This window comes from Pleurodeles waltl, chromosome 12, assembly GCF_031143425.1.
Source record: "Pleurodeles waltl isolate 20211129_DDA chromosome 12, aPleWal1.hap1.20221129, whole genome shotgun sequence".
NCBI lineage: Eukaryota > Metazoa > Chordata > Amphibia > Caudata > Salamandridae > Pleurodeles > Pleurodeles waltl.
The window spans coordinates 106,348,013-106,374,463 of record NC_090451.1 but is presented as its reverse complement, the minus strand read 5'-3'; the positions used below and the strand labels follow the sequence as shown (position 1 = coordinate 106,374,463).

Genomic DNA, 26,451 nt, shown 5'->3' with positions numbered 1-26,451 from the left:
TCTATCTATCTGCATTTTATGGAAAAAGGAGATATGTAGTACTCATGGCCGGTTAGCTCAGTTGGTTAGAGCGTGGTGCTAATTACGCCAAGGTCGCGGGTTCGATCCCTGTATGGGCCAGGTTGCATTTTTTCTCTCAACTAAACTCTTTTTTTCTCATTTAATCAAGCTCTTATAAATCCATACACTCTGTTGCTCCAGTATACGTTCACTTTCCATTAGTCCTTCTTTTGCCACTGCTGACCAAAGCTCCAGCCGGCAGCGCCAGTAGAACAACACAAGTGCAAGGGATTGTCTCTCCAAGATGGAGACACTGCCTCAGACTATGTCTCGTGAGAGGTGGAGGGAGACCAAGAGCTGATTATTAGATGCGTGGGGATAAGAGGAACATAACTCAGGTGAACAGATTCTGGATAGTGATGCTATAGCTAGGATCAGCAACGTTACAGGGCAAAGGATAGGAAAATAATTAGGTGACAGAAGTATAGAAGTGGCTACAAGGGGGTGTGTCTCTTAAGAGGGCCGAAAGATACACTGAAGGCGAAGGTGAAGTGAAAGAAGAAAGAAAGATCAAAGGAAGTCGACAGTGATTGAGAGAAAACTCACAACGGCAAATTGAGCAAAAGACAAGGCCTGGGGAGTTAGACTACTTCAATGCAAATTTACGCCGCAGATGAGCATGACAACTGACCCTTGTACAGTGGTGCTGAAACAGTTTTCAGTGTGGGGGTGCTGTCATCAAAGGGCTTCTGAAAATCCAGGAATTATACAAAGAACTAGTCCTGCGGAATGAGCCACGCACATTCAGAAAGAGTGGTGATGCGTTGGTTACTTATTGGTAATCTTCATTAGCCTTAGTCCATTGCGTCCTTGTGACAGTCATTACAAAGTAAGGTGATGTCACCTTCCAACAGGAAGAAAGAACAGGAGGATCCTTAAATGCTAGCCCCATGCACCCAACCTGGGTGCCAAGCCCTTGCCAAAGGACTGATGGGAAGGTGGGCAGGATGTAATGTTTGTGACAAAGACAAGATGGACTAAGGGTAATGCAGAGTTCAAAACATTGGTACTCAAATGCAAAACAGAAAAATTATTAAGCCATAATGCTTGACAAATGTATGCTCTGAGGACCAAGTAGCCACCCTAGGAATTTCCTAGATTGTTACTCACTGGAATTCAACCCAGGAGGTGGCCATTCCTCTCGTAGACCATCCCTGAACTGGAAGATATTCTAAAAAGCCTTGCAAAGCCAGAAAAATTGACAACTTAATCCACCTACTCAGAGTCATAAAAGTCACCTTCTTGCCTTTTCCAGGCTGTCCAAAAGTCACAAACAAGGAGTCGGTTTTCCTGAACTGCAGAGGCCTGGTGACATAAATGAAAAGAGCTCTTTAAACATCAAGTGTATTTAGAAAATGTTCCTCCGGAGAGGAAGGAGAGGGAATGAAAGAAGGAAGAATTATTTCCTAAGATCTATCAAAAATAGACTTAACCTTTGCAGCAAAGGTAAGGCTAGGCCTTAAAGTTACCCCATCTTCCAAAGTATCAAATGAAGAGAGGACAGCATTTTAAGGCTCCCAGCTCCCCAATTGTTCTCAGCAAGGTGATAGGAAATAGGAAAATAACTTTATAGGAAACAATCTTTATGTCTACAGTATCCAGATCCTCAAAGAGATAAAATTGCAACGCCTATAAAAGAGTAGGAAGATTCTGAGTTGGAGAAATGGGATTTTTCAACTGGTCTTACAATTGACAAAAGATCAGAACAGTCTAGACACCAAAGATTGTAACATCTTCGAAGGTACAGAAAAGTCCCTAAAAACCTTTATCGCAAAGCAATGAGCTTTCAGAGTGGAAAGAGATTCAAGTGAAACCCATTCAGAAGAAAATGCAAAATAGCAGACAAACTACAGGTAGGTGCCAAAAGATCATGAGCAGAACATCACGTCTCAAAAGACTTCCAGTTCTTTGAGTAAGACTTCGAAGTAGAAGGCCTGCTGGAGTGCTGAATTAACTCCACTAAGGAAGAGGAAAGACCCTTTGCTAGCAGTCCAGACTTCTCAACCTCCAAAGCGATAGAGTGAGTTGGAGCAAGAAGGTCAGGGACGACGTTCTGAGAGAGACACACTTGAGCAGTACCCAATGAGGTAGAAGAGCCAGGGTTCAGAAGAGGAAACCATGACATCTCTGGCCAATAAGGGCCCACAAGAATAAAGTTCCCTCGCCCCTGCTGAGACTTGAAGAGAACCATCTGGATCAATAAAAAGTGGGGGAATGTATAAAGGAGACTTCTCAGCCACTTTATCACCAATACGTCCACTACCTAGGCTCCTTGTTCCGGAAGCCTGGATCAGAATCGACAAAGATGAGCATTGTCCTTGTTTGAAAAGAGATCCAGAAAGAGTTTCACAAACTCTCGGCATATCTCTCAAAACAACGACCTGGATAATGTCAACTCCAGCAAATTTGGAAACCTCCAGCTGTCTGCCATCACATTGTCGGTGCCCTTGATGTGTACTGCCGACGTGTGCAACAGGTTGATCTCTGCCCAATAACCCAATTGTTCTGCTATTGCATTGAGGGATTTTGAATGCATGCTTCACTGTTGGTTAATGTAAAAGACAGCTACCTTATTCTCTGTCTTTACTAGCACATTTTTTTTAGACAGATGATGATGGGAAAACTTCAAAGCCCTGAAGATTACCATCAACTCCATCTATTTCCATGACCTCCGACTCTCTAGGAAAGACCACTTGAATCGACAGGATCAGTGCAACACAGTAGCTCTCCAGCCAGGTTTGCTGGCATCTGTTGCGAGGAATTCAGGAGCATCCAGGTGTATTAGTGTCCACTTAGACCAGTGGTCTTCAAACTCTTTAATGCCGCATCCACCCAATGGGAAAAAAAAACATTGGTGCCTCCCCTCTGAATTGTCCACAATTCTTCTATTAAATTGACACTGTTTAAATATGTCTAGACCTATTTAAACATTGCAGTTAAGTTCTGTTACTGTTTTAAAAATGCAATCAAATACATGACCCCAAATATACTATTCTGGTCAGGCCTGCCCTACTAACCAATTGCAGCGTCATGCTCTGCTGAGTAAACTGATCTCACGACAGTGAGGAATGCACAGGCCGGGTGGTGCCCGGTGCACGAAAGCGCGCCTTCTTGTGTTGTACGTCTCTTCGCGCAAATGCAAACTCAGATTTCCTGCACTGTGGTCGGCAGGAGAGACATGGGAAGGCGCAGTAGGGAAGGCTTGAGCAACGAACCGTTGGCTATGTTTTGTTGTTACTTTGTTGACATGAGCTCAAGTAATTTGAAGCAGAAGGAACGGCCAGACCTAAAAAAAACTCTCTTACCTCCAACGCCGAATAACCACTATAATTATAATATCTCAAAAGCAGTTGGCCTTGTAAACTTAATGAGCAAGCAAGCCAATGCATTTTGGGTTTTGTTGTAAAAGAATAAAAATACTATCCCTCCTTTCCTTTTTTTCCGGCAACAAGCCATGTTACAAAGATATCACAGCACACAGTGAGATTGAGTGAAAGAAGAGGCACTGAGGCTGGCGTGCAGCACTCCACAGCTCTTGTTATTGTAATCCAGACAGGTGGCGGAAGAAGAAAAGTATGAAGGAAGTGCGATAGTGAGACCAACTCTTCTATCTATCTGCATTACAAGGAAAAAGGATATCTTTAATACTCATGTCCGGTTAGCTTAGTTGCTTAGAGTGTGGTGCTAATAATGCCAAGGTCACGGGTTTGATCCCCGTACGGGCCAGGTTGCATTTTTCTCTCAACTAAACTCTTTTTTTATCATTTAATCAAGCTCTTATAAATCCATACACTCTGTTGCTCCAGTATACGTTCACTTTCCATTAGTCCTTCTTTTGCCACTGCTGACCAAAGCTCAAGCCGGCAGCGCCAGTAGAACAACACAAGTGCAAGGGATTGTCTCTCCAAGATGGAGACACTGCCTCAGACTATGTCTCGTGAGAGGTGGAGGGAGACCAAGAGCTGATTATTAGATGCGTGGGGATAAGAGGAACATAACTCATGTGAACAGATTCTGGATAGTGATGCTATAGCTAGGATCGGCAACGTTACAGGGGAAAGGATAGGAAAATAATTAGGTGACAGAAGTATAGAAGTGGCTACAAGGGGGTGTGTCTCTTAAGAGGGCCGAAAGATACACTGAAGGCGAAGGTGAAGTAAAAGAAGAAAGAAAGATCAAAGGAAGTCGACAGTGATTGAGAGAAAACTCACAAAGGCAAATTGAGCAAAAGACAAGGTCTGGGGAGTTAGACTACTTCAATGCCAATTTACGCCGCAGATGAGCATGACAACTGACCCTTGTACAGTGGTGCTGAAACAATTTTCAGTGTGGGGGTGCTGCCATCAAAGGGCTTCTGAAAATCCAGGAATCATACAAAGAACAAGTCCTGCGGAATGAGCCACGCACATTCAGAAAGAATGGTGATGCGTTGGTTACTTATTGGTAATCTTCATTAGCCTTAGTCCATTGCGTCCTTGTGACAGTCATTACAAAGTAAGGTGATGTCACCTTCCAACAGGAAGAAAGAACAGGAGGATCCTTAAATGCTAGCCCCATGCACCCAACCTGGGTGCCAAGCCCTTGCCAAAGGACTGACGGGAAGGTGGGCAGGATGTAATGTTTGTGACAAAGACAAGATGGACTAAGGGTAATGCAGAGTTCAAAACATTGGTACTCAAATGCAAAACAGAAAAATGATTAAGCCCTAATGGTTCGCAAATGAATGATCTGAGGACAAAGTAGCCACCCTAGGAATTTCCTAGATTGTTACTCACTGGAATTCAACCCAGGAGGTGGCCATTCCTCTCGTAGACCATCCCTGAACTGGAAGATATTCTAAAAAGCCTTGCAAAGCCAGAAAAATTGACAACTTAATCCACCTACTCAGAGTCATAAAAGTCACCTTCTTGTCTTTTCCAGGCTGTCCAAAAGTCACAAACAAGGAGTCGGTTTTCCTGAACTGCAGAGGCCTGGTGACATAAATGAAAAGAGCTCTTTAAACATCAAGTGTATTCAGAAAATGTTCCTCCGGAGAGGAAGGAGAGGGAATGAAAGAAGGAAGAATTATTTCCTAAGATCTATCAAAAATAGACTTAACCTTTGCAGCAAAGGTAAGGCTAGGCCTTAAAGTTACCCCATCTTCCAAAGTATCAAATGAAGAGAGGACAGCATTTTGAGGCTCCCAGCTCCCCAATTGTTCTCAGCAAGGTGATAGGAAATAGGAAAATAACTTTATAGGAAACAATCTTTATGTCTATAGTATCCAGATCCTCAAAGAGATAAAATTGCAAAGCCTATAAAAGAGTAGGAAGATTCTGAGTTGGAGAAAGGGATTTTTCAACTGGTCTTACAATTGACAAAAGATCAGAACAGTCTAGACACCAAAGACTGTAACATCGACGAAGGTACAGAAAAGTCCCTAAAAACCTTTTTCGCAAAGCAATGAGCTTTCAGACTGGAAAGAGATTCAAGTGAAACCCATTCAGAAGAAAATGCAAAATAGCAGACAAACTACAGGTAGGTGCCAAAAGATCATGAGCAGAACATCACGTCTCAAAAGACTTCCAGTTCTTTGAGTAAGACTTCGAAGTAGAAGGCCTGCTGGAGTGCTGAATTAACTCCACTAAGGAAGAGGAAAGACCCTTTGCTAGCAGTCCAGACTTCTCAACCTCCAAAGCGATAGAGTGAGTTGGAGCAAGAAGGTCAGGGACGACGTTCTGAGAGAGACACACTTGAGCAGTACCCAAGGAGGTAGAAGAGCCAGGGGTTCAGAAGAGGAAACCATGACATCTCTGGCCAATAAGGGCCCACAAGAATAAAGTTCCCTCCCCCCTGCTGAGACTTGAAGAGAACCATCTGGATCAATAAAAAGTGGGGGAATGTATAAAGGAGACTTCTCAGCCACTTTATCACCAATACGTCCACTACCTAGGCTCCTTGTTCCGGAAGCCTGGATCAGAATCGACAAAGATGAGCATTGTCCTTGTTTGAAAAGAGATCCAGAAAGGGTTTCACAAACTCTCGGCATATCTCTCAAAACAACGACCTGGATAACGTCAACTCCAGCAAATTTGGAAACCTCCAGCTGTCTGCCATCACATTGTCGGTGCCCTTGATTTGTACTGCCGACGTGTGCAACAGGTTGATCTCTGCCCAATAACCCAATTGTTCTGCTATTGCATTGAGGGATTTTGAATGCATGCTTCACTGTTGGTTAATGTAAAAGACAGCTACCTTATTCTCTGTCTTTACTAGCACATTTTTTTGAGACAGATGATGATGGGAAAACTTCAAAGCCTTGAAGATTACCATCAACTCCATCTATTTCCATGACCTCCGACTCTCTAGGAAAGACCACTTGAATCGACAGGATCAGTCCAACACAGTAGCTCTCCAGCCAGGTTTGCTGGCATCTGTTGCGAGGAATTCAGGAACATCCAGGTGTATTAGTGTCCACTTAGACCAGTGGTCTTCAAACTCTTTAATGCCGCATCCACCCAATGGGAAAAAAAAACATTGGTGCCTCCCCTATGAATTGTCCACTATTCTTCTATTAAATTGACACTGTTTAAATATGTCTAGACCTATTTAAACATTGCAGTTAAGTTCTGTTACTGTTTTAAAAATGCAATCAAATACATGACCCCACATATACTATTCTTGTCAGGCCTGCCCTTCTAACCAATTGCAGCGTCATGCTCTGCTGAGTAAACTGATCTCACGACAGTGAGGAATGCACAGGCCGGGTGGTGCCCGGCACACGAAAGCTCGCCCTCTTGTGTTGTACGTCTCTTCGCGCAAATGCAAACTCAGATTTCCTGCACTGTGGTCGGCAGGAGAGACATTGGAAGGCGCAGTAGGGAAGGCTTGAGCAACGAACCGTTGGCTATGTTTTGTTGTTACTTTGTTGACATGAGCTCAAGTAATTTGAAGCAGAAGGAACGGCCAGACCTAAAAAAAACTCTCTTACCTCCAACGCCGAATAACCACTATAATTATAATATCCCAAAAGCAGCTGGCCTTGTAAACTTAATGAGCAAGCAAGCCGATGCATTTTGGGTTTTGTTGTAAAAGAATAAAAATACTATCCATCCTTTCCTTTTTTTCCGGCATCAAGCGATGTTACAAAGATATCACAGCACACAGTGAGATTGAGTGAAAGAAGAGGCACTGAGGCTGGCGTGCAGCACTCCACAGCTCTTGTTATTGTAATCCAGACAGGGGGCGGAAGGAGAAAAGTATGAAGGAATTGCGATCGTGAGACCAACTCTTCTATCTATCTGCATTTCATGGAAAAAGGAGATCTATAGCACTCATGGCCGGTTAGCTCAGTTGGTTAGAGCGTGGTGCTAATAACGCCAAGGTCGCGGGTTCGATCCCCGTAGGGGCCAAGTTGCATTTTTTCTCTCAACTAAACTCTTTTTTTCTCATTTAATCAAGCTCTTATAAATCCATACACTCTGTTGCTCCAGTATACGTTCACTTTCCATTAGTCCTTCTTTTGCCACTGCTGACCAAAGCTCAAGCCGGCAGCGCCAGTAGAACAATACATGTGCAAGGGATTGTCTCTCCAAGATGGAGACACTGCCTCAGACTGTGTCTCGTGAGAGGTGGAGGGAGACCAAGAGCTGATTATTAGATGCGTGGGGATAAGAGGAACATAACTCAGGTGAACAGATTCTGGATAGTGATGCTATAGCTAGGATCAGCAACGTTACAGGGCAAAGGATAGGAAAATAATTAGGTGACAGAAGTATAGAAGTGGCTACAAGGGGGTGTGTCTCTTAAGAGGGCCAAAAGATACACTGAAGGCGAAGGTGAAGTGAAAGAAGAAAGAAAGATCAAAGGAAGTCGACAGTGATTGAGAGAAAACTCACAAAGGCAAATTGAGCAAAAGACAAGGCCTGGGGAGTTAGACTACTTCAATTCAAATTTACGCCGCAGATGAGCATGACAACTGACCCTTGTACAGTGGTGCTGAAACAATTTTCAGTGTGGGGGTGCTGCCATCAAAGGGCTTCTGAAAATCCAGGAATCATACAAAGAACTAGTCCTGCGGAATGAGCCACGCACATTCAGAAAGAGTGGTGATGCGTTGGTTACTTATTGGTAATCTTCATTAGCCTTAGTCCATTGCGTCCTTGTGACAGTCATTACAAAGTAAGGTTATGTCACCTTCCAACAGGAAGAAAGAACAGGAGGATCCTTAAAGGCTAGCCTCATGCACCCAACCTGGGTGCCAAGCCCTTGCCAAAGGACTGATGGGAAGGTGGGCAGGATGTAATGTTTGTGACAAAGACAAGATGGACTAAGGGTAATGCAGAGTTCAAAACATTGGTACTCAAATGCAAAACAGAAAAATTATTAAGCCATAATGCTTGACAAATGTATGCTCTGAGGACCAAGTAGCCACCCTAGGAATTTCCTAGATTGTTACTCACTGGAATTCAACCCAGGAGGTGGCCATTCCTCTCGTAGACCATCCCTGAACTGGAAGATATTCTAAAAAGCCTTGCAAAGCCAGAAAAATTGACAACTTAATCCACCTACTCAGAGTCATAAAAGTCACCTTCTTGTCTTTTCCAGGCTGTCCAAAAGTCACAAACAAGGAGTCGGTTTTCCTGAACTGCAGAGGCCTGGTGACATAAATGAAAAGAGCTCTTTAAACATCAAGTGTATTCAGAAAATGTTCCTCCGGAGAGGAAGGAGAGGGAATGAAAGAAGGAAGAATTATTTCCTAAGATCTATCAAAAATAGACTTAACCTTTGCAGCAAAGGTAAGGCTAGGCCTTAAAGTTACCCCATCTTCCAAAGTATCAAATGAAGAGAGGACAGCATTTTAAGGCTCCCAGCTCCCCAATTGTTCTCAGCAAGGTGATAGGAAATAGGAAAATATTTATAGGAAACAATCTTTATGTCTACAGTATCCAGATCCTCAAAGAGATAAAATTGCAAAGCCTATAAAAGAGTAGGAAGATTCTGAGTTGGAGAAAAGGGATTTTTCAACTGGTCTTACAATTGACAAAAGATCAGAACAGTCTAGACACCAAAGACTGTAACATCGACGAAGGTACAGAAAAGTCCCTAAAAACCTTTATCGCAAAGCAATGAGCTTTTAGAGTAGAAAGAGATTCAAGTGAAACCCATTCAGAAGAAAATGCAAAATAGCAGACAAACTACAGGTAGGTGCCAAAAGATCATGAGCAGAACATCACGTCTCAAAAGACTTCCAGTTCTTTGAGTAAGACTTCGAAGTAGAAGGCCTGCTGGAGTGCTGAATTAACTCCACTAAGGAAGAGGAAAGACCCTTTGCTAGCAGTCCAGACTTCTCAACCTCCAAAGCGATAGAGTGAGTTGGAGCAAGAAGGTCAGGGACGACGTTCTGACAGAGACACACTTGAGCAGTACTCAAGGAGGTAGAAGAGCCAGGGGTTCAGAAGAGGAAACCATGACATCTCTGGCCAATAAGGGCCCACAAGAATAAAGATCCCTCCCCCTGCTGAGACTTGAAGAGAACCATCTGGATCAATAAAAAGTGGGGGAATGTATAAAGGAGACTTCTCAGCCACTTTATCACCAATACGTCCACTACTTAGGCTCCTTGTTCCGGAAGCCTGGATCAGAATCGACAAAGATGAGCATTGTCCTTGTTTGAAAAGAGATCCAGAAAGGGTTTCACAAACTCTCGGCATATCTCTCAAAACAACGACCTGGATAACGTCAACTCCAGCAAATTTGGAAACCTCCAGCTGTCTGCCATCACATTGTCGGTGCCCTTGATGTGTACTGCCGACGTGTGCAACAGGTTGATCTCTGCCCAATAACCCAATTGTTCTGCTATTGCATTGAGGGATTTTGAATGCATGCTTCACTGTTGGTTAATGTAAAAGACAGCTACCTTATTCTCTGTCTTTACTAGCAATTTTGTTTGAGACAGATGATGATGGGAAAACTTCAAAGCCCTGAAGATTACCATCAACTCCATCTATTTCCATGACCTCCGACTCTCTAGGAAAGACCACTTGAATCGACAGGATCAGTCAAACACAGTAGCTCTTCAGCCAGGTTTGCTGGCATCTGTTGCGAGGAATTCAGGAGCATCCAGGTGTATTAGTGTCCACTTAGACCAGTGGTCTTCAAACTCTTTAATGCCGCATCCACCCAATGGGAAAAAAAAACATTGGTGCCTCCCCTCTGAATTGTCCACAATTCTTCTATTAAATTGACACTGTTTAAATATGTCTAGACCTATTTAAACATTGCAGTTAAGTTCTGTTACTGTTTTAAAAATGCAATCAAATACATGACCCCAAATATACTATTCTGGTCAGGCCTGTCCTACTAACCAATTGCAGCGTCATGCTCTGCTGAGTAAACTGATCTCACGACAGTGAGGAATGCACAGGCCGGGTGGTGCCCGGCGCACGAAAGCGCGCCTTCTTGTGTTGTACGTCTCTTCGCGCAAATGCAAACTCAGATTTCCTGCACTGTGGTCGGCAGGAGAGACATGGGAAGGCGCAGTAAGGAAGGCTTGAGCAACGAACCGTTGGCTATGTTTTGTTGTTACTTTGTTGACATGAGCTCAAGTAATTTGAAGCAGAAGGAACGGCCAGACCTAAAAAAAACTCTCTTACCTCCAACGCCGAATAACCACTATAATTATAATATCTCAAAAGCAGCTGGCCTTGTAAACTTAATGAGCAAGCAAGCCGATGCATTTTGGGTTTTGTTGTAAAAGAATAAAAATACTATCCATCCTTTCCTTTTTTTCCGGCAACAAGCGATGTTACAAAGATATCACAGCACACAGTGAGATTGAGTGAAAGAAGAGGCACTGAGGCTGGCGTGCAGCACTCCACAGCTCTTGTTATTGTAATCCAGACAGGGGGCGGAAGGAGAAAAGTATGAAGGAATTGCGATCGTGAGACCAACTCTTCTATCTATCTGCATTTCATGGAAAAAGGAGATCTATAGTACTCATGGCCGGTTAGCTCAGTTGGTTAGAGCGTGGTGCTAATAATGCCAAGGTCGTGGGTTCGATCCCCGTACGGGCCAAGTTGCATTTTTTCTCTCAACTAAACTCTTTTTTTCTCATTTAATCAAGCTCTTATAAATCCATACACTCTGTTGCTCCAGTATACGTTCACTTTCCATTAGTCCTTCTTTTGCCACTGCTGACCAAAGCTCAAGCCGGCAGCGCCAGTAGAACAACACAAGTGCAAGGGATTGTCTCTCCAAGATGGAGACACTGCCTCAGACTGTGTCTCGTGAGAGGTGGAGGGAGACCAAGAGCTGATTATTAGATGCGTGGGGATAAGAGGAACATAACTCAGGTGAACAGATTCTGGATAGTGATGCTATAGCTAGGTTCAGCAACGTTACAGGGCAAAGGATAGGAAAATAATTAGGTGACAGAAGTATAGAAGTGGCTACAAGGGGGTGTGTCTCTTAAGAGGGCCAAAAGATACACTGAAGGCGAAGGTGAAGTGAAAGAAGAAAGAAAGATCAAAGGAAGTCGACAGTGATTGAGAGAAAACTCACAAAGGCAAATTGAGCAAAAGACAAGGCCTGGGGAGTTAGACTACTTCAATTCAAATTTACGCCGCAGATGAGCATGACAACTGACCCTTGTACAGTGGTGCTGAAACAATTTTCAGTGTGGGGGTGCTGCCATCAAAGGGCTTCTGAAAATCCAGGAATTATACAAAGAACTAGTCCTGCGGAATGAGCCACGCACATTCAGAAAGAGTGGTGATGCGTTGGTTACTTATTGGTAATCTTCATTAGCCTTAGTCCATTGCGTCCTTGTGACAGTCATTACAAAGTAAGGTTATGTCACCTTCCAACAGGAAGAAAGAACAGGAGGATCCTTAAAGGCTAGCCCCATGCACCCAACCTGGGTGCCAAGCCCTTGCCAAAGGACTGATGGGAAGGTGGGCAGGATGTAATGTTTGTGACAAAGACAAGATGGACTAAGGGTAATGCAGAGTTCAAAACATTCGTACTCAAATGCAAAACAGAAAAATTATTAAGCCATAATGCTTGACAAATGTATGCTCTGAGGACCAAGTAGCCACCCTAGGAATTTCCTAGATTGTTACTCACTGGAATTCAACCCAGGAGGTGGCCATTCCTCTCGTAGACCATCCCTGAACTGGAAGATATTCTAAAAAGCCTTGCAAAGCCAGAAAAATTGACAACTTAATCCACCTACTCAGAGTCATAAAAGTCACCTTCTTGTCTTTTCCAGGCTGTCCAAAAGTCACAAACAAGGAGTCGGTTTTCCTGAACTGCAGAGGCCTGGTGACATAAATGAAAAGAGCTCTTTAAACATCAAGTGTATTCAGAAAATGTTCCTCCGGAGAGGAAGGAGAGGGAATGAAAGAAGGAAGAATTATTTCCTAAGATCTATCAAAAATAGACTTAACCTTTGCAGCAAAGGTAAGGCTAGGCCTTAAAGTTACCCCATCTTCCAAAGTATCAAATGAAGAGAGGACAGCATTTTAAGGCTCCCAGCTCCCCAATTGTTCTCAGCAAGGTGATAGGAAATAGGAAAATAACTTTATAGGAAACAATCTTTATGTCTACAGTATCCAGATCCTCAAAGAGATAAAATTGCAAAGCCTATAAAAGAGTAGGAAGATTCTGAGTTGGAGAAAAGGGATTTTTCAACTGGTCTTACAATTGACAAAAGATCAGAACAGTCTAGACACCAAAGACTGTAACATCGACGAAGGTACAGAAAAGTCCCTAAAAACCTTTATCGCAAAGCAATGAGCTTTTAGAGTGGAAAGAGATTCAAGTGAAACCCATTCAGAAGAAAATGCAAAATAGCAGACAAACTACAGGTAGGTGCCAAAAGATCATGAGCAGAACATCACGTCTCAAAAGACTTCCAGTTCTTTGTAAGACTTCGAAGTAGAAGGCCTGCTGGAGTGCTGAATTAACTCCACTAAGGAAGAGGAAAGACCCTTTGCTAGCAGTCCAGACTTCTCAACCTCCAAAGCGATAGAGTGAGTTGGAGCAAGAAGGTCAGGGACGACGTTCTGACTGAGACACACTTGAGCAGTACTCAAGGAGGTAGAAGAGCCAGGGGTTCAGAAGAGGAAACCATGACATCTCTGGCCAATAAGGGCCCACAAGAATAAAGATCCCTCCCCCCTGCTGAGACTTGAAGAGAACCATCTGGATCAATAAAAAGTGGGGGAATGTATAAAGGAGACTTCTCAGCCACTTTATCACCAATACGTCCACTACCTAGGCTCCTTGTTCCGGAAGCCTGGATCAGAATCGACAAAGATGAGCATTGTCCTTGTTTGAAAAGAGATCCAGAAAGGGTTTCACAAACTCTCGGCATATCTCTCAAAACAACGACCTGGATAACGTCAACTCCAGCAAATTTAGAAACCTCCAGCTGTCTGCCATCACATTGTCGGTGCCCTTTATGTGTACTGCCCACGTGTGCAACAGGTTGATCTCTGCCCAATAACCCAATTGTTCTGCTATTGCATTGAGGGATTTTGAATGCATGCTTCACTGTTGGTTAATGTAAAAGACAGCTACCTTATTCTCTGTCTTTACTAGCACATTTTTTTGAGACAGATGATGATGGGAAAACTTCAAAGCCCTGTAGATTACCATCAACTACATCTATTTCCATGACCTCCGACTCTCTAGGAAAGACCACTTGAATCGACAGGATCAGTCCAACACAGTAGCTCTCCAGCCAGGTTTGCTGGCATCTGTTGCGAGGATTCAGGAGCATCCAGGTATATTAGTGTCCACTTAGACCAGTGGTCTTCAAACTCTTTAATGCCGCATCCACCCAAGGGGAAAAAAAACCATTGGTGCCTCCCCTCTGATTTGTCCACAATTCTTCTATTAAATTGTCACTGTTTAAATATGTCTAGACCTGTTTAAACATTGCAGTTAAGTTCTGTTACTGTTTTAAAAATGCAATCAAATACATGACCCCAAATATACTATTCTGGTCAGGCCTGCCCTACTAACCAATTGCAGCGTCATGTTCTGCTGAGTAAACTGATCTCACGACAGTGAGGAATGCACAGGCCGGGTGGTGCCCGGCGCACAAAAGCGCGCCTTCTTGTGTTGTACGTCTCTTCGCGCAAATGCAAACTCAGATTTCCTGCACTGTGGTCGGCAGTATAGACATGGGAAGGCGCAGTAGGGAAGGCTTGAGCAACGAACCGTTGGCTATGTTTTGTTGTTACTTTGTTGACATGAGCTCAAGTAATTTGAAGCAGAAGGAACGGCCAGACCTAAAAAAAACTCTCTTACCTCCAACGCCGAATAACCACTATAATTATAATATCTCAAAAGCAGCTGGCCTTGTAAACTTAATGAGCAAGCAAGCCGATGCATTTTGGGTTTTGTTGTAAAAGAATAAAAATACTATCCATCCTTTCCTTTTTTTCCGGCAACAAGCGATGTTACAAAGATATCACAGCACACAGTGAGATTGAGTGAAAGAAGAGGCACTGAGGCTGGCGTGCAGCACTCCACAGCTCTTGTTATTGTAATCCAGACAGGTGGCGGAAGAAGAAAAGTATGAAGGAAGTGCGATAGTGAGACCAACTCTTCTATCTATCTGCATTACAAGGAAAAAGGATATCTTTAATACTCATGGCCGGTTAGCTCAGTTGCTTAGAGTGTGGTGCTAATAACGCCAAGGTCGCGGGTTTGATCCCCGTACGGGCCAGGTTGCATTTTTCTCTCAACTAAACTCTTTTTTTATCATTTAATCAAGCTCTTATAAATCCATACACTCTGTTGCTCCAGTATACGTTCACTTTCCATTAGTCCTTCTTTTGCCACTGCTGACCAAAGCTCAAGCCGGCAGCGCCAGTAGAACAACACAAGTGCAAGGGATTGTCTCTCCAAGATGGAGACACTGCCTCAGACTATGTCTCGTGAGAGGTGGAGGGAGACCAAGAGCTGATTATTAGATGCGTGGGGATAAGAGGAACATAACTCATGTGAACAGATTCTGGATAGTGATGCTATAGCTAGGATCGGCAACGTTACAGGGGAAAGGATAGGAAAATAATTAGGTGACAGAAGTATAGAAGTGGCTACAAGGGGGTGTGTCTCTTAAGAGGGCCGAAAGATACACTGAAGGCGAAGGTGAAGTAAAAGAAGAAAGAAAGATCAAAGGAAGTCGACAGTGATTGAGAGAAAACTCACAAAGGCAAATTGAGCAAAAGACAAGGTCTGGGGAGTTAGACTACTTCAATGCCAATTTACGCCGCAGATGAGCATGACAACTGACCCTTGTACAGTGGTGCTGAAACAATTTTCAGTGTGGGGGTGCTGCCATCAAAGGGCTTCTGAAAATCCAGGAATCATACAAAGAACAAGTCCTGCGGAATGAGCCACGCACATTCAGAAAGAATGGTGATGCGTTGGTTACTTATTGGTAATCTTCATTAGCCTTAGTCCATTGCGTCCTTGTGACAGTCATTACAAAGTAAGGTGATGTCACCTTCCAACAGGAAGAAAGAACAGGAGGATCCTTAAATGCTAGCCCCATGCACCCAACCTGGGTGCCAAGCCCTTGCCAAAGGACTGATGGGAAGGTGGGCAGGATGTAATGTTTGTGACAAAGACAAGATGGACTAAGGGTAATGCAGAGTTCAAAACATTGGTACTCTAATGCAAAACAGAAAAATTATTAAGCCCTAATGGTTCACAAATGAATGATCTGAGGACAAAGTAGCCACCCTAGGAATTTCCTAGATTGTTACTCACTGGAATTCAACCCAGGAGGTGGCCATTCCTCTCGTAGACCATCCCTGAACTGGAAGATATTCTAAAAAGCCTTGCAAAGCCAGAAAAATTGACAACTTAATCCACCTACTCAGAGTCATAAAAGTCACCTTCTTGTCTTTTCCAGGCTGTCCAAAAGTCACAAACAAGGAGTCGGTTTTCCTGAACTGCAGAGGCCTGGTGACATAAATGAAAAGAGCTCTTTAAACATCAAGTGTATTCAGAAAATGTTCCTCCGGAGAGGAAGGAGAGGGAATGAAAGAAGGAAGAATTATTTCCTAAGATCTATCAAAAATAGACTTAACCTTTGCAGCAAAGGTAAGGCTAGGCCTTAAAGTTACCCCATCTTCCAAAGTATCAAATGAAGAGAGGACAGCATTTTGAGGCTCCCAGCTCCCCAATTGTTCTCAGCAAGGTGATAGGAAATAGGAAAATAACTTTATAGGAAACAATCTTTATGTCTATAGTATCCAGATCCTCAAAGAGATAAAATTGCAAAGCCTATAAAAGAGTAGGAAGATTCTGAGTTGGAGAAAGGGATTTTTCAACTGGTCTTACAATTGACAAAAGATCAGAACAGTCTAGACACCAAAGACTGTAACATCGACGAAGGTACAGAAAAGTCCCTAAAAACCTTTTTCGCAAAGCAATGAGCTTTCAGACTGGAAAGAGATTCAAGTGAAACCCATTCAGAAGAAAATGCAAAATAGCAGACAAACTACAGGTAGGTGCCAAAAGATCATGAGCAGAACATCACGTCTCAAAAGACTTCCAGTTCTTTGAGTAAGACTTTGAAGTAGAAGGCCTGCTGGAGTGCTGAATTAACTCCACTAAGGAAGAGGAAAGACCCTTTGCTAGCAGTCCAGACTTCTCAACCTCCAAAGCGATAGAGTGAGTTGGAGCAAGAAGGTCAGGGACGACGTTCTGAGAGAGACACACTTGAGCAGTACCCAAGGAGGTAGAAGAGCCAGGGGTTCAGAAGAGGAAACCATGACATCTCTGGCCAATAAGGGCCCACAAGAATAAAGTTCCCTCCCCCCTGCTGAGACTTGAAGAGAACCATCTGGATCAATAAAAAGTGGGGGAATGTATAAAGGAGACTTCTCAGCCACTTTATCACCAATACGTCCACTACCTAGGCTCCTTGTTCCGGAAGCCTGGATCAGAATCGACAAAGATGAGCATTGTCCTTGTTTGAAAAGAGATCCAGAAAGGGTTTCACAAACTCTCGGCATATCTCTCAAAACAACGACCTGGATAACGTCAACTCCAGCAAATTTGGAAACCTCCAGCTGTCTGCCATCACATTGTCGGTGCCCTTGATTTGTACTGCCGACGTGTGCAACAGGTTGATCTCTGCCCAATAACCCAATTGTTCTGCTATTGCATTGAGGGATTTTGAATGCATGCTTCACTGTTGGTTAAAGTAAAAGACAGCTACCTTATTCTCTGTCTTTACTAGCACATTTTTTTGAGACAGATGATGATGGGAAAACTTCAAAGCCTTGAAGATTACCATCAACTCCATCTATTTCCATTACCTCCGACTCTCTAGGAAAGACCACTTGAATCGACAGGATCAGTCCAACACAGTAGCTCTCCAGCCAGGTTTGCTGGCATCTGTTGCGAGGAATTCAGGAACATCCAGGTGTATTAGTGTCCACTTAGACCAGTGGTCTTCAAACTCTTTAATGCCGCATCCACCCAATGGGAAAATAAAACATTGGTGCCTCCCCTTTGAATTGTCCACTATTCTTCTATTAAATTGACACTGTTTAAATATGTCTAGACCTATTTAAACATTGCAGTTAAGTTCTGTTACTGTTTTAAAAATGCAATCAAATACATGACCCCAAATATACTATTCTTGTCAGGCCTGCCCTACTAACCAATTGCAGCGTCATGCTCTGCTGAGTAAACTGATCTCACGACAGTGAGGAATGCACAGGCCGGGTGGTGCCCGGCACACGAAAGCTCGCCCTCTTGTGTTGTACGTCTCTTCGCGCAAATGCAAACTCAGATTTCCTGCACTGTGGTCGGCAGGAGAGACATTGGAAGGCGCAGTAGGGAAGGCTTGAGCAACGAACCGTTGGCTATGTTTTGTTGTTACTTTGTTGACATGAGCTCAAGTAATTTGAAGCAGAAGGAACGGCCAGACCTAAAAAAAACTCTCTTACCTCCAACGCCGAATAACCACTATAATTATAATATCCCAAAAGCAGCTGGCCTTGTAAACTTAATGAGCAAGCAAGCCGATGCATTTTGGGTTTTGTTGTAAAAGAATAAAAATACTATCCATCCTTTCCTTTTTTTCCGGCATCAAGCGATGTTACAAAGATATCACAGCACACAGTGAGATTGAGTGAAAGAAGAGGCACTGAGGCTGGCGTGCAGCACTCCACAGCTCTTGTTATTGTAATCCAGACAGGGGGCGGAAGGAGAAAAGTATGAAGGAATTGCGATAGTGAGACCAACTCTTCTATCTATCTGTATTACATGGAAAAAGGATATATTTAGTACTCATGGCTGGTTAGCTCAGTTGGTTAGAGGGTGGTGCTAATAACGCCAAGGTTGCGAGTTCGATCCCCGTACGGGCCAGGTTGCATTTTTTCTCTTAACTAAACTCTTTTTTTATCATTTAATCAAGCTCTTATAAATCTATACACTCTGTTGCTCCAGTATACGTTCACTTTCCATTAGTCCTTCTTTTGCCACTGCTGACCAAAGCTCAAGCCGGCAGCGCCAGTAGAACAACACAAGTGCAAGGGATTGTCTCTCCAAGATGGAAACACTGCCTCAGACTACGTCTCGTGAGAGGTGGAGGGAGACCAAGAGCTGATTATTAGATGCGTGGGGATAAGAGGAACATAACTCAGGTGAACAGATTCTGGATAGTGATGCTTTAGCTAGGATCAGAAACGTTACAGGGCAAAGGATAGGAAAATAATTAGGTGACAGAAGTATAGAAGTGGCTACAAGGGGGTGTGTCTCTTAAGAGGGCCGAAAGATACACTGAAGGCGAAGGTGAAGTGAAAGAAGAAAGAAAGATCAAAGGAAGTAGACAGTGATTGAGAGAAAACTCACAAAGGCAAATTGAGCAAAAGACAAGGCCTGGGGAGTTAGACTACTTCAATGCAAATTTACGCCGCAGATGAGCATGACAACTGACCCTTGTACAGTGGTGCTGAAACAATTTTCAGTGTGGGGGTGCTGCCATCAAAGGGCTTCTGAAAATACAGGAATTATACAAAGAACAAGTCCTGCGGAATGAGCCACGCACATTCAGAAAGAGTGGTGATGCGTTGGTTACTTATTGGTAATCTTCATTAGCCTTAGTCCATTGCGTCCTTGTGACAGTCATTACAAAGTAAGGTGATGTCACCTTCCAACAGGAAGAAAGAACAGGAAGATCCTTAAATGCTAGCCCCATGCACCCAACCTGGGTGCCAAGCCCTTGCCAAAGGACTGATGTGAAGGTGGGCAGGATGTAATGTTTGTGACAAAGACAAGATGGACTAAGGGTAATGCAGAGTTCAAAACATTGGTACTCAAATGCAAAACAGAAAAATTATTAAGCCATAATGCTTGACAAATGTATGCTCTGAGGACCAAGTAGCCACCCTAGGAATTTCCTAGATTGTTACTCACTGGAATTCAACCCAGGAGGTGGCCATTCCTCTCGTAGACCATCCCTGAACTGGAAGATATTCTAAAAAGCCTTGCAAAGCCTGAAAAATTGACAACTTAATCCACCTACTCAGAGTCATAAAAGTCACCTTCTTGTCTTTTCCAGGCTGTCCAAAAGTCACAAACAAGGAGTCGGTTTTCCTGAACTGCAGAGGCCTGGTGACATAAATGAAAAGAGCTCTTTAAACATCAAGTGTACTAAGCAAATGTTCCTCCGGAGAGGAAGGAGAGGGAATGAAAGAAGGAAGAATTATTTCCTAAGATCTATCAAAAATAGACTTAACCTTTGCAGCAAAGGTAAGGCTAGGCCTTAAAGTTACCCCATCTTCCAAAGTATCAAATGAAGAGAGGGCAGCATTTTAAGGCTCCCAGCTCCCCAATTGTTCTCAGCAAGGTGATAGGAAATAGGAAAATAACTTTATAGGAAACAATCTTTATGTCTACAGTATCCAGATCCTCAAAGAGATAAAATTGCAAAGCCTATAAAAGAGTAGGAAGATTCTGAGTTGGAGAAAAGGGATTTTTCAACTGGTCTTACAATTGACAAAAGATCAGAACAGTCTAGACACCAAAGATTGTAACATCTTCGAAGGTACAGAAAAGTCCCTAAAAACCTTTATCGCAAAGCAATGAGCTTTCAGAGTGGAACGAGATTCAAGTGAAACCCATTCAGAAGAAAATGCAAAATAGCAGACAAACTACAGGTAGGTGCCAAAAGATCATGAGCAGAACATCACGTCTCAAAAGACTTCCAGTTCTTTGAGTAAGACTTCGAAGTAGAAGGCCTGCTGGAGTGCTGAATTAACTCCACTAAGTAAGAGGGAAGACCCTTTGCTAGCAGTCCAGACTTCTCAACCTCCAAAGCGATAGAGTGAGTTGGAGCAAGAAGGTCAGGGACGACGTTCTGAGAGAGACACACTTGAGCAGTACCCAATGAGGTAGAAGAGCCAGGGTTCAGAAGAGGAAACCATGACATCTCTGGCCAATAAGGGCCCACAAGAATAAAGTTCACTCGCCCCTGCTGAGACTTGAAGAGAACCATCTGGATCAATAAAAAGTGGGGGAATGTATAAAGGAGACTTCTCAGCCACTTTATCACCAATACGTCCACTACCTAGGCTCCTTGTTCCGGAAGCCTGGATCAGAATCGACAAAGATGAGCATTGTCCTTGTTTGAAAAGAGATCCAGAAAGGGTTTCACAAACTCTCGGCATATCTCTCAAAACAACGACCTGGATAACGTCAACTCCAGCAAATTTGGAAACCTCCAGCTGTCTGCCATCACATTGTCGGTGCCCTTGATGTGTACTGCCGACGTGTGCAACAGGTTGATCTCTGCCCAATAACCCAATTGTTCTGCTATTGCATTGAGGGATTTTGAATGCATGCTTCACTGTTAGTTAATGTAAAAGACAGCTACCTTATTCTCTGTCTTTACTAGCACATTTTTTTGAGACAGATGATGATGGGAAAACTTCAAAGCCCTGAAGATTACCATCAACTCCATCTATTTCCATGACCTCCGACTCTCTAGGAAAGACCACTTGAATCGACAGGATCAGTCCAACACAGTAGCTCTCCAGCCAGGTTTGCTGGCATCTGTTGCGAGGAATTCAGGAGCATCCAGGTGTATTAGTGTCCACTTAGACCAGTGGTCTTCAAACTCTTTAATGCCGCATCCACCCAATGGGAAAAAAAACATTGGTGCCTCCCCTCTGAATTGTCCACAATTCTTCCATTAAATTGACACTGTTTAAATATGTCTAGACCTATTTAAACATTGCAGTTAAGTTCTGTTACTGTTTTAAAAATGCAATCAAATACATGACCCCAAATATACTATTCTGGTCAGGCCTGCCCTACTAACCAATTGCAGCGTCATGCTCTGCTGAGTAAACTGATCTCACGACAGTGAGGAATGCACAGGCCGGGTGGTGCCCGGCGCACGAAAGCGCGCCTTCTTGTGTTGTACGTCTCTTCGCGCAAATGCAAACTCAGATTTCCTGCACTGTGGCCGGCAGGAGAGACATGGGAAGGTGCAGTAGGGAAGGCTTGAGCAGCGAACCGTTGGCTATGTTTTGTTGTTACTTTGTTGACATGAGCTCAAGTAATTTGAAGCAGAAGGAACGGCCAGGCCTAAAAAAAAATCTCTTACCTCCAACGCCGAATGACCACTATAATTATAATATCTCAAAAGCAGCTGGCCTTGTAAACTTAATGACCAAGCAAGCCGATGCGTTTTGGGTTTTGTTGTAAAAGAATAAAAATACTATCCATCCTTTCCTTTTTTTCCGGCAACAAGCGATGTTACAAAGATATCACAGCACACAGTTTGATTGAGTGAAAGAAGAGGCACTGAGGCTGGCGTGCAGCACTCCACAGCTCTTGTTATTGTAATCCAGACAGGGGGCGGAAGGAGAAAAGTATGAAGGAATTGTGATAGTAAGACCAACTCTTCTACCTATCTGCATTTCATGGAAAAAGGATATCTGTAGTACTCATGGCCAGTTAGCTCAGTTGGTTAGAGCGTGGTGCTAATAACGCCAAGGTAGCGGGTTCGATCCCCGTACAGGCCATGTTGCATTTTTTCCCTCAACTAAACTCTTTTTTTCTCATTTAATCAAGCTCTTATAAATCCATGCACTCTGTTGCTCCAGTATACGTTCACTTTCCATTAGTCCTTCTTTTGCCACTACTGACCAAAGCTCAAGCCGGCAGCGCCAGTAGAACAACACAAGTACAAGGGATTGTCTCTCCAAGATGGAGACACTGCCTCAGACTATGTCTCGTGAGAGGTGGAGGGAGACCAAGAGCTGATTATTAGATGCGTGGGGATAAGAGGAACATAACTCAGGTGAACAGATTCTGGATAGTGATGCTATAGCTAGGATCAGCAACGTTACAGGGGAAAGGATAGGAAAATAATTAGGTGACAGAAGTATAGAAGTGGCTACAAGGGGGTGTGTCTCTCAAGAGGGCCGAAAGATACACTGAAGGCAAAGGTGAAGTGAAAGAAGAAAGAAAGATCAAAGGAAGTCGACAGTGATTGAGAGAAAACTCACAAAGGCAAATTGAGCAAAAGACAAGGCCTGGGGAGTTAGACTACTTCAATGCAAATTTACGCCGCATATGAGCATGACAACTGACCCTTGTACAGTGGTGCTGAAACAATTTTCAGTGTGGGGGTGCTGCCATCAAAGGGCTTCTGAAAATCCAGGAATCATACAAAGAACTAGTCCTGCGGAATGAGCCACGCACATTCAGAAAGAGTGGTGATGCGTTGGTTACTTATTGGTAATCTTCATTAGCCTTAGTCCATTGCGTCCTTGTGACAGTCATTACAAAGTAAGGTGATGTGACCTTCCAACAGGAAGAAAGAACAGGAGGATCCTTAAATGCTAGCCCCATGCACCCAACCTGGGTGCCAAGCCCTTGCCAAAGGACTGATGGGAAGGTGGGCAGGATGTAATGTTTGTGACAAAGACAAGATGGACTAAGGGTAATGCAGAGTTCAAAACATTGGTACTCAAATGCAAAACAGAAAAATTATTAAGCCCTAATGCTTGACAAATGTATGATCTGAGGACCAAGTAGCCACCCTAGGAATTTCCTAGATTGTTACTCACTGGAATTCAACCCAGGAGGTGGCCATTCCTCTCGTAGACCATCCCTGAACTGGAAGATATTCTAAAAAGCCTTGCAAAGCCAGAAAAATTGACAACTTAATCCACCTACTCAGAGTCATAAAAGTCACCTTCTTGTCTTTTCCAGGCTGTCCAAAAGTCACAAACAAGGAGTCGGTTTTCCTGAACTGCAGAGGCCTGGTGACATAAATGAAAAGAGCTCTTTAAACATCAAGTGTATTCAGAAAATGTTCCTCCGGAGAGGAAGGAGAGGGAATGAAAGAAGGAAGAATTATTTCCTAAGATCTATCAAAAATAGACTTAACCTTTGCAGCAAAGGTAAGGCTAGGCCTTAAAGTTACCCCATCTTCCAAAGTATCAAATGAAGAGAGGACAGCATTTTAAGGCTCCCAGCTCACCAATTGTTCTCAGGAAGGTGATAGGAAATAGGAAAATAACTTTATAGGAAACAATCTTTATGTCTACAGTATCCAGATCCTCAAAGAGATAAAATTGCAAAGCCTATAAAAGAGTAGGAAGATTCTGAGTTGGAGAAAGGGATTTTTCAACTGGTCTTACAATTGACAAAAGATCAGAACAGTCTAGACACCAAAGACTGTAACATCGACGAAGGTACAGAAGAGTCCCTAAAAACCTTTATCGCAAAGCAATGAGCTTTCAGAGTGGAAAGAGATTCAAGTGAAACCCATTCAGAAGAAAATGCAAAATAGCAGACAAACTACAGCTAGGTGCCAAAAGATCATGAGCAGAACATCACGTCTCAAAAGACTTCCAGTTCTTTGAGTAAGACTTCGAAGTAGAAGGCCTGCTGGAGTGCTGAATTAACTCCACTAAGGAAGAGGAAAGACCCTTTGCTAGCAGTCCAGACTTCTCAACCTCCAAAGCGATAGAGTGAGTTGGAGCAAGAAGGTCAGGGACGACGTTCTGAGAGAGACACACTTGAGCAGTACCCAAGGAGGTAGAAGAGCCAGGGGTTCAGAAGAGGAAACCAATGACATCTCTGGCCAATAAGGGCCCACAAGAATAAAGTTCCCTCCCCCCTGCTGAGACTTGAAGAGAACCATCTGGATCAATAAAAAGTGGGGGAATGTATAAAGGAGACTTCTCAGCCACTTTATCACCAATACGTCCACTACCTAGGCTCCTTGTTCCGGAAGCCTGGATCAGAATCGACAAAGATGAGCATTGTCCTTGTTTGAAAAGAGATCCAGAAAGGGTTTCACAAACTCTCGGCATATCTCTCAAAACAACGACCTGGATAACGTCAACTCCAGCAAATTTGGAAACCTCCAGCTGTCTGCCATCACATTGTCGGTGCCCTTGATGTGTACTGCCGACGTGTGCAACAGGTTGATCTCTGCCCAATAACCCAATTGGTCTGCTATTGCATTGAGGGATTTTGAATGCATGCTTCACTGTTGGTTAATGTAAAAGACAGCTACCTTATTCTCTGTCTTTACTAGCACATTTTTTTGAGACATATGATGATGGGAAAACTTCAAAGCCTTGAAGATTACCATCAACTCCATCTATTTCCATGACCTCCGACTCTCTAGGAAAGACCACTTGAATCGACAGGATCAGTCCAACACAGTAGCTCTCCAGCCAGGTTTGCTGGCATCTGTTGCGAGGAATTCAGGAGCATCCAGGTGTATTAGTGTTCACTTAGACCAGTGGTCTTCAAACTCTTTAATGCCGCATCCACCCAATGGGGAAAAAAACATTGGTGCCTCCCCTCTGAATTGTCCACAATTCTTCTATTAAATTGACAATGTTTAAATATGTCTAGACCTATTTAAACATTGCAGTTAAGTTCTGTTACTGTTTTAAAAATGCAATCAAATACATTACCCCAAATATACTATTCTGGTCAGGCCTGCCCTACTAACCAATTGCAGCGTCATGCTCTGCTGAGTAAACTGATCTAACGACAGTGAGGAATGCACAGGCCGGGTGGTGCCCGGCGCACGAAAGCGCGCCTTCTTGTGTTGTACGTCTCTTCGCGCAAATGAAAACTCAGATTTCCTGCACTGTGGTCGGCAGGACAGACATGGGAAGGCGCAGTAGGGAAGGTTTGAGCAACGAACCGTTGGCTATGTTTTGTTGTTACTTTGTTGACATGAGCTCAAGTAATTTGAAGCAGAAGGAACGGCCAGACCTAAAAAAAACTCTCTTACCTCCAACGCCGAATAACCACTATAATTATAATATCTCAAAAGCAGCTGGCCTTGTAAACGTAATGAGCAAGCAAGCCGATGCATTTTGGGTTTTGTTGTAAAAGAATAAAAATACTATCCATCCTTTCCCTTTTTTCCGGCAACAAGCGATGTTACAAAGATATCACAGCACACAGTGAGATTGAGTGAAAGAAGAGGCACTGAGGCTGGCGTGCAGCACTCCACAGCTCTTTTTATTGTAATCCAGACAGGGGGCGGAAGGAGAAAAGTATGAAGGAATTGCGATAGTAAGACCAACTCTTCTATCTATCTGCATTTCATGGAAAAAGGATTTCTGTAGTACTCATGGCCGGTTAGCTCAGTTGGTTAGAGCATGGTGCTAATAACGCCAAGGTCGCGGGTTCGATCCCCGTACGGGCCAGGTTGCATTTTTTCTCTCAACTAAACTCTTTTTTTCTCATTTAATCAAGCTCTTATAAATCCATACACTCTGTTGCTCCAGTATACGTTCACTTTCCATTAGTCCTTCTTCTGCCACTGCTGACCAAAGCTCAAGCCGCAGCGCCAGTAGAACAACACTAGTGCAAGGGATTGTCTCTCCAAGATGGAGACACTGCCTCAGACTATGTCTCGTGAGAGGTGGAGGGAGACCAAGAGCTGATTATTAGATGCGTGGGGATAAGAGGAACATAACTCAGGTGAACAGATTCTGGATAGTGATGCTATAGCTAGGATCAGCAACGTTACAGGGGAAAGGATAGGAAAATAATTAGGTGACAGAAGTATAGAAGTGGCTACAAGGGGGTGTGTCTCTCAAGAGGGCCGAAAGATACACTGAAGGCAAAGGTGAAGTGAAAGAAGAAAGAAAGATCAAAGGAAGTCGACAGTGATTGAGAGAAAACTCACAGAGGCAAATTGAGCAAAAGACAAGGCCTGGGGAGTTAGACTACTTCAATGCAAATTTACGCCGCAGATGAGCATGACAACTGACCCTTGTACAGTGGTGCTGAAACAATTTTCAGTGTGGGGGTGCTGCCATCAAAGGGCTTCTGAAAATCCAGGAATCATACAAAGAACTAGTCCTGCGGAATGAGCCA

At 43.5% G+C, this 26,451-nt stretch overlaps 4 non-coding genes across 4 annotated transcripts; all 4 read left to right on the top strand.

Moving 5' to 3' along the window:
- Positions 1-7,377: 7,377 nt before the first annotated feature.
- TRNAI-AAU (transfer RNA isoleucine (anticodon AAU)) lies at positions 7,378-7,451 on the top strand. Its single transcript has one exon. It is a non-coding gene; the product is annotated as a tRNA-Ile (tRNA).
- A 3,590-nt stretch (positions 7,452-11,041) lies between these two features.
- On the top strand, positions 11,042-11,115 carry TRNAI-AAU (transfer RNA isoleucine (anticodon AAU)). Its single transcript has one exon. It is a non-coding gene; the product is annotated as a tRNA-Ile (tRNA).
- Positions 11,116-22,035: 10,920 nt separating this feature from the next.
- On the top strand, positions 22,036-22,109 carry TRNAI-AAU (transfer RNA isoleucine (anticodon AAU)). Its single transcript has one exon. It is a non-coding gene; the product is annotated as a tRNA-Ile (tRNA).
- Positions 22,110-25,701: 3,592 nt separating this feature from the next.
- On the top strand, positions 25,702-25,775 carry TRNAI-AAU (transfer RNA isoleucine (anticodon AAU)). Its single transcript has one exon. It is a non-coding gene; the product is annotated as a tRNA-Ile (tRNA).
- Positions 25,776-26,451: the final 676 nt, after the last annotated feature.